The sequence below is a fragment of the Pinus tabuliformis genome, chromosome 2_2 (genome assembly GCF_031772625.1).
Source record: "Pinus tabuliformis cultivar Carrire ecotype Pingquan chromosome 2_2, CPIR1, whole genome shotgun sequence".
In the NCBI taxonomy this organism is placed as follows: Eukaryota; Viridiplantae; Streptophyta; class Pinopsida; order Pinales; family Pinaceae; genus Pinus; species Pinus tabuliformis.
In genome coordinates this window covers 892,398,997-892,408,926 of record NC_142300.1, presented here as the reverse complement: position 1 = coordinate 892,408,926, position 9,930 = coordinate 892,398,997, and positions in this window count along the sequence as shown.

The window sequence follows — 9,930 nt, the reverse complement described above, 5'->3', positions numbered from 1 at the left end:
GGAGAGAGGGAGGTTTTCCCCTGACTGAGATCCAACATCTTGTGTTATTGTCTCTTTTGTTTTTGGTAACTGTTTGATGAAGTAAGAGAACACACACTAATAATAATAAGAGAATATTTTTCTAGTAAGAAAAAATAAAAAGTACCTCACAAATATTTATCAGCATAAGAAGAATCTCATCCTAACCTAGATGCCCTAGATTCTTCAACAGTTACCACCATCCAAAATTTGTGCAAGTCCTTGTGCCTCAAAAATCAATTAAATTATCCACTTCATATCTCAATTTATTAGCTCCTTCCAAAGAAATACTATAGGATTCAATTTGCATGTTGACCACTATCAATTTAGCATTGACCAATTAATTTCTAACTCTAATGATAGGGACTAAGCTACCCTGCAACACTTGTTTTAATTTATATGGTAAAATAAATCTAAATTTATAGATACTGTTTATATGTGATATATTTTTAAATGATGTATATATTATGGTTTTCTTTTATCTAAAAAATTGTTCATAATTTTATTTATAAAAACAAAATTACAATATAACAAATTGAATTTTATTATTTTAATTACTTTTAACTTCTTATGTAAACTTTAAATGTTTACAAACATTTATGTGTACACATCTCCCCTATACTTTACATTATCCCTTTTTTTTTATTGAGCCAACATATAAATGTTTATGTTAAATGTTAAGTTTTACAAACATTTACGCCTACACATCTCCCCTTATACTGGGTTGTAGAGCACCTCTTGGCACAATAAATTTCCATACTTAAATTTTTCCTTAGTGTCGTGATGCAAGATGGACACCCAATAGCCTATGACAACAAGAAGTTACAAGATAGGGATGGGAGATATCCCACTCATGAGAAGGAGATAGCATCAGTCATCCACTATATTCATGTGTGGAGGAATTATTTGATTGAGAGATCATTTATGGTCAAGGAAGTTAACATTATAGTAAGTTGATTTACATCTCAACCCAGATTGCTAGTGAAGTAGGCACATTGTCAGGAATTTGTAGTAGATTTTTACATGAGCATTGAGTATAGGCCATGGAATCTAAGTGTTGCAGAAGATGCCTTGATTATAAAGGAAAATTTAGTTGTGATTGAGGAATAAGAGAACCCGCCTATGTTAGGACAGGGTCAAATTCAAATGATAGAAGAGTTGCAAAGGAATATTCGTGTATGGTTGGAGATAGACTCTATAGAGAAGAACATTATGAAGTAGGTAAAGGAAGGGAATACCAAGAGATTCTACATTTGTGATGGTCTCTTATTATTTTGTAATCGTATATATGTTCCTAGGTCGAGTGGACTCCAAAAGGAGCTCTTGAAGGAGTGTCATGACTGGCCTTGGGTTAGCCACCTAGGGCAACATAGAACACTAGAATTATTGGAGAGAGGTTACTTCTGGGAGCATATGAGATGTGGTGTGGAGGACTATGTACAAAATTGCATCATTTATTAGTATGACAAACCAGATGTCAGACTACAGGGAGGACTATTGCAATATTTCCTATTCCATACAAACATTGGGTGAGTTTCTTGATGAAATTCATATCTCAATTCAGAAACCATGCTTGGTAGACATACATGATCCTAAGAGAGAAAATCCATTGTGTGGACCAAGATTGATTTTTATTCATCCAAATTTATAGCTTGAGGAGGTAGTATCCTACAAGACTACAAGGATTTATGACAACGGGAAGCGAGAATATCTTGTGTTTTGGAAGAATTCACCCGAGGATGGATGGGAGATGAGAAATTCATTGGGGAGTTGGGAGAAATAAATTTGTGAATTTGAGGAGAGGATACACTAATATGTGCTAGGATTATTGAGGACAATAAAGAATTGTTGTGGGAAAGGATGTAAGGCCCCTAGGCGTCCATCTAAACTGAGCGCCCAAAGCACTAGTGCCTCCTCGCCAAGTTGACTAGATGACATGAGAGGCACCCAAGTCATATTAAAATGTGCCTACATGATGACACTCAAGCAAGCACAAATGCGCCCGAAGTGGTGTGAGGATGCTAAGAACGGAAACAAATGCACTCACTCAAATGGGCATGGGGTGGAATGAGCATGCCCACATGAACACGTCCAAAGATTGGAATGAGTGAGTCAAGACTACACAAGTGCTAACACTTGAGACATAATGAGTCAACGAGACTGAAAGTTGGGTTTTCTATAGGAGTGGAGATATAACGAAAGTCAACCCAGGGAGATGGAGCGGTTGATCTGATGCTCAAGAAACCATTCGCATTCACGATGGGAGCATATATATATATATATATATATATATATATATATATATAATGGAATGAATGAGGAGACACACAACAGAGAAAGTGTACAAAATTGGGAATAGTTCCAAACGAGGAGAGAAGTTGAATGAGGGCTTGCTCTACCCTTGTGGTAGAGTGGATTTGTGCCAACATAGAGGTGAACGAGTGAGTTGTTGGATGAACAAATTGAGTGGAAATTCATGCACCCTTGAATCATGCAAGAGATGGCTTAAACAAAGGGGAGTGATTTTCTTTATATTTTTTGTGGACTTTGTTAGGGAACCAAGGGGTTCTTTGCTGTTGTGATTTTTAGAGAGTGAGTTGTAATAACCCTAGTGAAAATTCCATGTAATAAAAGATAATAAAGGAAAAAATAATAACCATGGTTAATGGGACAGCTATTCTAATCTGAATGTTGGGCAAGACATCCTAGTGTGGGTGTTCATTTGGTTTATTATGGCTAATGAAATTGGAAAAGGAAATGGCTAAGGCTTTGGAAAGATAAAATGACATTTTTGGCATTTTATTTATTAAAATAATGGAAATTAGGAGAAAAGGAAGGTGAAAGGTCATAGGTTGCACATAAGGAGTAAATTGAAGGAAAATGAAGAAAATAGAGGCCTAATTGATAAAAATGCTTTTGAGGATTAGTTTGTACCTTTTCTCATTTCAGTTATGGGGCTCTCTTATTAGTCTCTCTCTCTCTCTCACTCTTGCACACTTAGAGTTTTCTTGGAGCACTTTGGCATTGGATCAAGAAAGGAAAAGAAGGCAAGAAGAAGGAAGGAGAAAGAAAGGAAGAGCAGGATCAAGCAACTACAACAGGATTATTTGCAGGTATTGACTTTTATGTGTGTTTTCCTTACTAGATTTAGCATGCATGGTATTGCATGTGGTTCTTTGTTTTTATGGAATGGGTTTTTCCAAGTGTGACATTGTTTTCAGCCTAGCATTTCCATTTCCGAATAGTCATGGTGTGATGGGGTTCTCATGTTTTGGTTGAGCTGAATTGCCAAACTAATTCAAAGATGAGTGAGGTGGATCTGTAAATGATAGAAAACATGGCCTAGTCCCCTGAGCCAGACTGTGTGTTGCAGTAAACTCATATTTTTTGTTATGTCAGTGGGCCTAGGAATCTTGGACTAGTGAATGGAAAGATATACGGTAAATCCTAGAGGTGGTTGCCCTTGATTAGGAATAGGAATCCTTGCTAGTGAATGATGAGATATACGGTAAAGCCTAGAGGGTGGTGTCTCAGTTTAGGGCCTAGTGATCCTTGGATCAGAATGTGGATTACGGTAAAATCCCCATGGATGCATGCATGCCCATATCAAGGGAGTGTTCGGGAGTTAAATGGTCTAAAATATCAGTGAGACCTAGAGACTAGTTACCTGAGAGGTTGGGATAGTTCCTCAGAGTCTTGTTGCTAACGTGGAAGGTCTGTATGGTGTGTTTTTGTGGGTTCAACTTCCTTGAGGTGACTTAGGAGATCGAATCATATCATAGTAACTTCTCGTCATATGTTTACCCTAGTTGGTTGGTTACTTGGGTAGATATGGGAAGAGGGCGTTACAGAGTGGTATCAGAGCATGGTTCACCTCTTGGACTGGATGGGCGGTGTGTGTTCGTTATGTATTCATGTTGTTTGTATGTGTGTTAATCATCCTTGTGGTTTGTATGCTTATTTCATAAGCATGGTGTTGGTCATGGTTGTAGTGATGTCGCCATGTGAATGAGGATGTTGTTGTTGTGAAGTGTGTCTTCATGAGTGTACGATTGGTTACATGTTGTTTACACTTGCGTATTGTCAATGTACAATGGTATGGTTGTTGTTGTCATGCATGAGGTCATGGTATGTGTAGTTGATATGGCCATGCATTCACGACTAGACTCTAGCTAGAATGATGGTTATATGGTTATGTACTTATGTATTATATGTATATATGTTTTCATGATTATGTTATACATGTATTACGTTGATTTGGATGATTTTGCAAATGAGATATCCTCCCTGAATTTTGCTAAGTTACGTTGGTTTATTGTGATTTGGTTTAGCTGACATAGTATGCCTTGCAGGAAAGAGATCAAAATGACTAGCAAGATGGTTGACTACAAATATTCTCCCTATGAATCAGATGAGAAACATGGTGTTGGGCACTCTTTTGACTTAGAATACACATTAAGAAGATTGAAGGAAGAAATAAGGAGTTGTAAGGTGGACAATGACAAAATCATGCATGCACGATAGAAACAAGTAGAGGTTAATGCAATACTCCTTTAGAGTTTGTCAAAATTACATCAGCAAGGACCACTTCAGATCAACCATGGATAGGAGGACATAACTAATGGAGCATTTGGCAGTAAGTCTCATGGTGGTCACGGGTTGGATAGAGATGACACAGTGAGAGATGGCAGGTTGTTGGATACTCGAGATAGGAGAGGTGATGGGCACACGTACTATTCTAGTTCTGGTTTCGATAGGCATCATGATCATCATAGTTATCATCCTTATAGGAGGAGTGATATGGGATACTTCCTAGATGAATTTAAGAAGGTAAAGCCACCTACTTTTGATGGAGACTTGAAGAAACCAGAAGATGTAGAGGCTTGGATACTTGGGATGAACAAGTTATTTGAGTTCCATGAGTACACAAAAAACATGAAGGCTCGAATCGCTATCTTCAGCCTGAAAGGTAAAGCAAATATCTAGTGGGATGATGTGAAGCAAGTCAGAGACATCGGGACATAGGACTTGAGTTGACATGAGTTCAAGAGGCTTTTTAGGAAGAAGTACTTGTTAGAAAGGTACTATGATGGAATGGTTAAATAATTCTATGAGATAAAGATGGGATCAATGATAGACGAAGAGTACATTACTAAGTTTGTGGAGCTATTGAGGTATGTACCGTATCTTAAAGATGAAGCTAAAGTTTGGGGATTTTTTAGTGGTTTTCCATTAGCATTTAGAGATCAGATTGAGTATGATGAGCCTCGCTCACTTGAGGAAGTTATTGGGAAATTGAAGCATTGATATGAACATTCAAAGTGTAAGAATGAATCTCAACAAGGATGGAAATGGAAGGATAAGGATAAAAGAAAGGGTAAATGGAAGCTGAAAAGAACAAGGCCTCGGAATGCAGAAGAGAAAGAAAATGTGGCACCACAAAAGAAGTTCAATGTAGGTAGATAAGGACATCGATCACAAAAACATCATAGAGGTGATGATATTAGACGGATGGAGTGTTAGACATGTGGTAAGGAGCACCTTAAGAGATATTTCCCACAGAATCACGGTGGTAGGCCTCAGATATATAGTGCATAGGGGGCACAAACTATTGGGGATGTTGGTCAAAGTTTTCCTTGTATCTATGCAACACTAGATAACAATCAGGAAGAACATCAGGAATCTATCATTGAGATGGATGGTAAGCTTTGTGATCAAATTATTCCTATTTTGATTGACCCTGGATATAATTATAGTTATGTTAGTCCTAAATTGGTGGATAAGTGTGGTTTGAATAAAGAAGTGCATGTAGAACCTTGGTTAGTGCAGTTGGCTACAAGTACAAATAAGTGATTTCATCATTGGGTAAGAGCTTGTGCATCTGATTTGAATGGAATGCCTAAACATATGAATGTATTACTGTTGGGATCATATAGTATGCTATTGGGTATGTACTGGCTATACCTTCATAAGACTGAGGTGGATTGTTATGACAAATCCATTGAGTGCGTGGATGACAATGGGGAACCAAGAGTCATACAGGGGAAGAATAAAGCCACATCAGTTAGGATGGTGATAGCTATGCAGGCCAAATGTAGTATCAGGAAAGGGTGTGTGTTATTTGTTGTACATATCTCTAGTGAAAAGGCAAGGAAGTTGAGGATGCAGATGTTTTGAGCAGGTACCTAGTTCTACAACAGTTTTAGGATGTGTTTCCTACAGAGATTTCAGCGTTTCCACCTCACAAGGAAGTAGACTTTTCTATTGAGTTAGTGACAAGCGAATCTCCAACATCAAAAGCACCTTATAGAATGAGCACACTGAGTTGGTAGAGTTGAAGTTGTAGTTGAAGGAAATGTTGGACAAGGGATACGTGAGACCAAGTGTATCACCTTGGGGCATACCATTATTGTTTGTGAAGAACAAGGATGGTACTCTCAGATTATGCATTGACTGTTAGAAGTTGAACAAATTGACCATCAAGAATAGGTATCAATTTCTGAGGATTGATGACTTGTTTGATCAGCTGAAGGGAGCAGTAGTGTTCTTGAACATCAACTTGAGATGAGGATACCATCAGATACGCATTAAATAGGAGGACATTTACAAGACAAATTTCTGGACTAGGTATGGGAATTATGAGTTTGTTGTAGTCCCATTTGGTTTGCCTAATGATCCACCTACCTTTATGTGCTTGATGAATAGTGTGTTGTGTCCGTATTTGGATAAGTTTGTTATTTTATTCATTGATGATATATTGTTATACTCTGAAAATGAGGAAGAAAATGTCGAGCATTTAGCAGCAATGTTGAGATTGTTGAGAGAGCACCAGTTATATCCTAAGCCCAGCAAGTGTAGTTTCTTTCAAATTGAGGTACACCACTTGGGACATGTGGTTTCCAAGGATGGCATAGAAGTGGATCCAAAAAAGGTAAGAGCTATCATGGAGTGGGAAAATCCTAGAAATGTAGATGAAGTGAGATCCTTCATGAGATTGACAAGTTATTACAAGAGGTTCATCAGGAACTTCTCACATATTTCTTATCATATTACATAATTATAGAGGAAAAGTAAGAAGTTTGAATGGAAAGAGGAGTATGAGGCCAATTTTGAGCAGCTTAAGTAGTTGTTGACACATGCTCCAATATTAAAGATTGCAGATTCAGACAAAGCGTTTGTAGTATGTATAGGTGTTTACAAGCAGGGACTTGGTGGAGTCCTTATGCAGGAAGGAAAAGTAGTGTGCTATGAGTAACATAAATTGAATGAGCGTGAGCATAACTATCCAACGCATGATCTTTTGTGAGCGACGATCATACATGCATTGAAGATGTGGAGGCACTATCTTCTTGGCAAGAGGTTTGTATTGATGAGTGATCAAAGTGGGTTGAGATACTTGTTTGACCAACTGAATATGATCGGTAGGCAAGCTAGATGGTTGGCCATGATCAATGAGTTTGATTTTGAGATCAGATACATCAGAGGAAAGGAGAACATGGTTGCATATGATATTAGCAAGTGGATATAGCTAAATCATATAGAAGCTATGAGTTCCTATGGGACATATCTACAAGGTAGGATCTTGCAAGCAGGTCAACAAGATGTCAAGTATATGGATATTCTGCACAAGTTGTAGCAGAGTATAGGTATAGGTACAAGTGATGGTACAAGTATAGGTACATGTAGTAGTATAGGTACAAGTACAAGTAGTGGTATAGGTGCAGGTGCATATGATGTGGATTTTTGTCTTACAGAAGATGGATTCATCAAGTATAGAGATAGGATATATGTGCCTGATAGTAGTGAGCTCAAGAAGGTGATCTTGAGGGAGTTTCATGCGAAACCATATTCAGGTCAACCACACTATCATAAGACATTGACCGAAGTGAATAATTTTTATTATTGGCCAAATCTGAAGAAGGATGTAGCAGATTTTGTGGCTATATGTTTGGATTATCAGTAGGTAAAGGTAGAGTGTAATCATCTAGGTGGACTGCTACAACCGATTGTGACTCCAGAATGGAAATGGGAGGTCATTTCCATGGACTTTATCAAAGGTTTTCCAAGGAAAGTGAGACAACATGATTCCATCATGGTTGTGGATAGGTTGACAAAGGTTGTGCACTTCATTCCACTGAAGTCTACATTCTAATCTAGCGATGTAGCACAGGTATTCAGTAGAAATGTGGTCTGATTGCATGTTGTTTTGAAGAATATTGTATCAGACAGGGATGCAAAGTGCACTTCCAAGATTTGGAAGGAGTTTTTTGCACGTTTGGGCACAAATTTGGCCTTCAGTACAACTTATCATCCGCAGATAGATGGATAGACTTAGAGGGTTAATAGGATATTGGAGGACATATTGAGGATGTACGTGATGCATCAGCAACAAAAGTGGAAAGAGTATCTTCCACTGGTAGAGTTATCTTACAATAATGGGTATCAAGAATCTTTGAAGATGAGTCCATTTGAGGCATTGTATGGGTGGAGTTGCAATACTCCCATAAGTTGGAGTGATCCAGTTAACATGGTGTTGATTGGACTGGACATGTTGGAAGACATGGAGTGGGAAATGAAGGTAATCAAGAAGAATCTAAAGGCAACATGGGATAGTAAGAAGAGCTATGTAGATCATAATAGGTTTTTCAAGGAGTTCTAGGTTGGGAACAATTGTACTTGCGCATCAAACCGATTGGGTCATGTTCGAAGAGGGCACCCCAATTTTGTGGACCTTTCAAGATTATTGAGAGGATTAGACCAGTAGCGTATTGACTTGCACTACCTGATCCGGATTTAGACAGGAACGCAATAAATTACAGAGATAACCATAAACACAGAGATGCGATAACCATAAATACAGAGATGCAGCGGAAATAATACTTCATTTCATTAATGGAAAATGCTGAAATATGCTTACAACCAGAAATGGAAATAAACCAGCTAGGGTGATGGTAGCTTATCTCTGAGAAGAGATGTGGTGGCTACATGCCTCTGAACTATTCCGAACTGTGTTTACAATGAGGCTCGAAGGCCTATTTATTATTGAGAAACAATGGAAAACCCTTCACATTCCAAAACCTAACCCTAGAAGATGAAACGCCAAATTGTGGGCCCTGTTTTGGGGTGAGTTGGACAGCCAACTTCCCGGGGTCGCGAATTGGTCATATTATCTCCGTTTGACGCGCATGATAGCCCGTTGGAAAGATCTCTCCGAGGGCTACGATGGAAAAGACGATTTTTATTAGAAAAATCGTTGGCGGTGGATTTCCCAAAAAACGTCGTTTAGGGCCTCAAAATGGCTCCGAAAGTTTAGGACCCGAAAAACTGCTAAAAATAATAAACTGCACTATAATTAAGGAAACTGAAAAACTGAAAGAGACAGTTGTGGGGGTCCAAATGGGATAGGTGGGTGGCCACCAACATCCACCTGGATCACTACCTCTGACAGTGAAAGTACATGATGTTTTCCACGTTTCATTGCTAAGAAGTATGTTAAAGATGTTGATCATGTGATTGATTGGTCTCTATTGCAGGTGGAGTCAGGTGGAAAATTCTAGTAAGAGCCTTAGTGTATATTGCAAAAAAAAGGTGCTCATGCTATAGAACCGAGCAATGCAACAGGCTAAAGTGTAGTGGAAGCACTTTGGGCCTGATGAAGCTACATGGGAGATGGAAGATCAGATGCAGGCTATGTATCCTTCCTTATTCGTTGGTTGAGTGAATATTTAGGTATATGTCTTTGGTATATGTTTTTGGTAGTTGTTTTGGTGATGTTTGGTATATGTACATATGTATGTGGATGAAAATACTGCCATGAGATATGTTATAAAACTCCAATAAGCAGTATGGGTGTCATGATATTATGTTGTTATGTTGGTTTCCTTTTCAGCAGGGTGATCGTTGTAAATACTG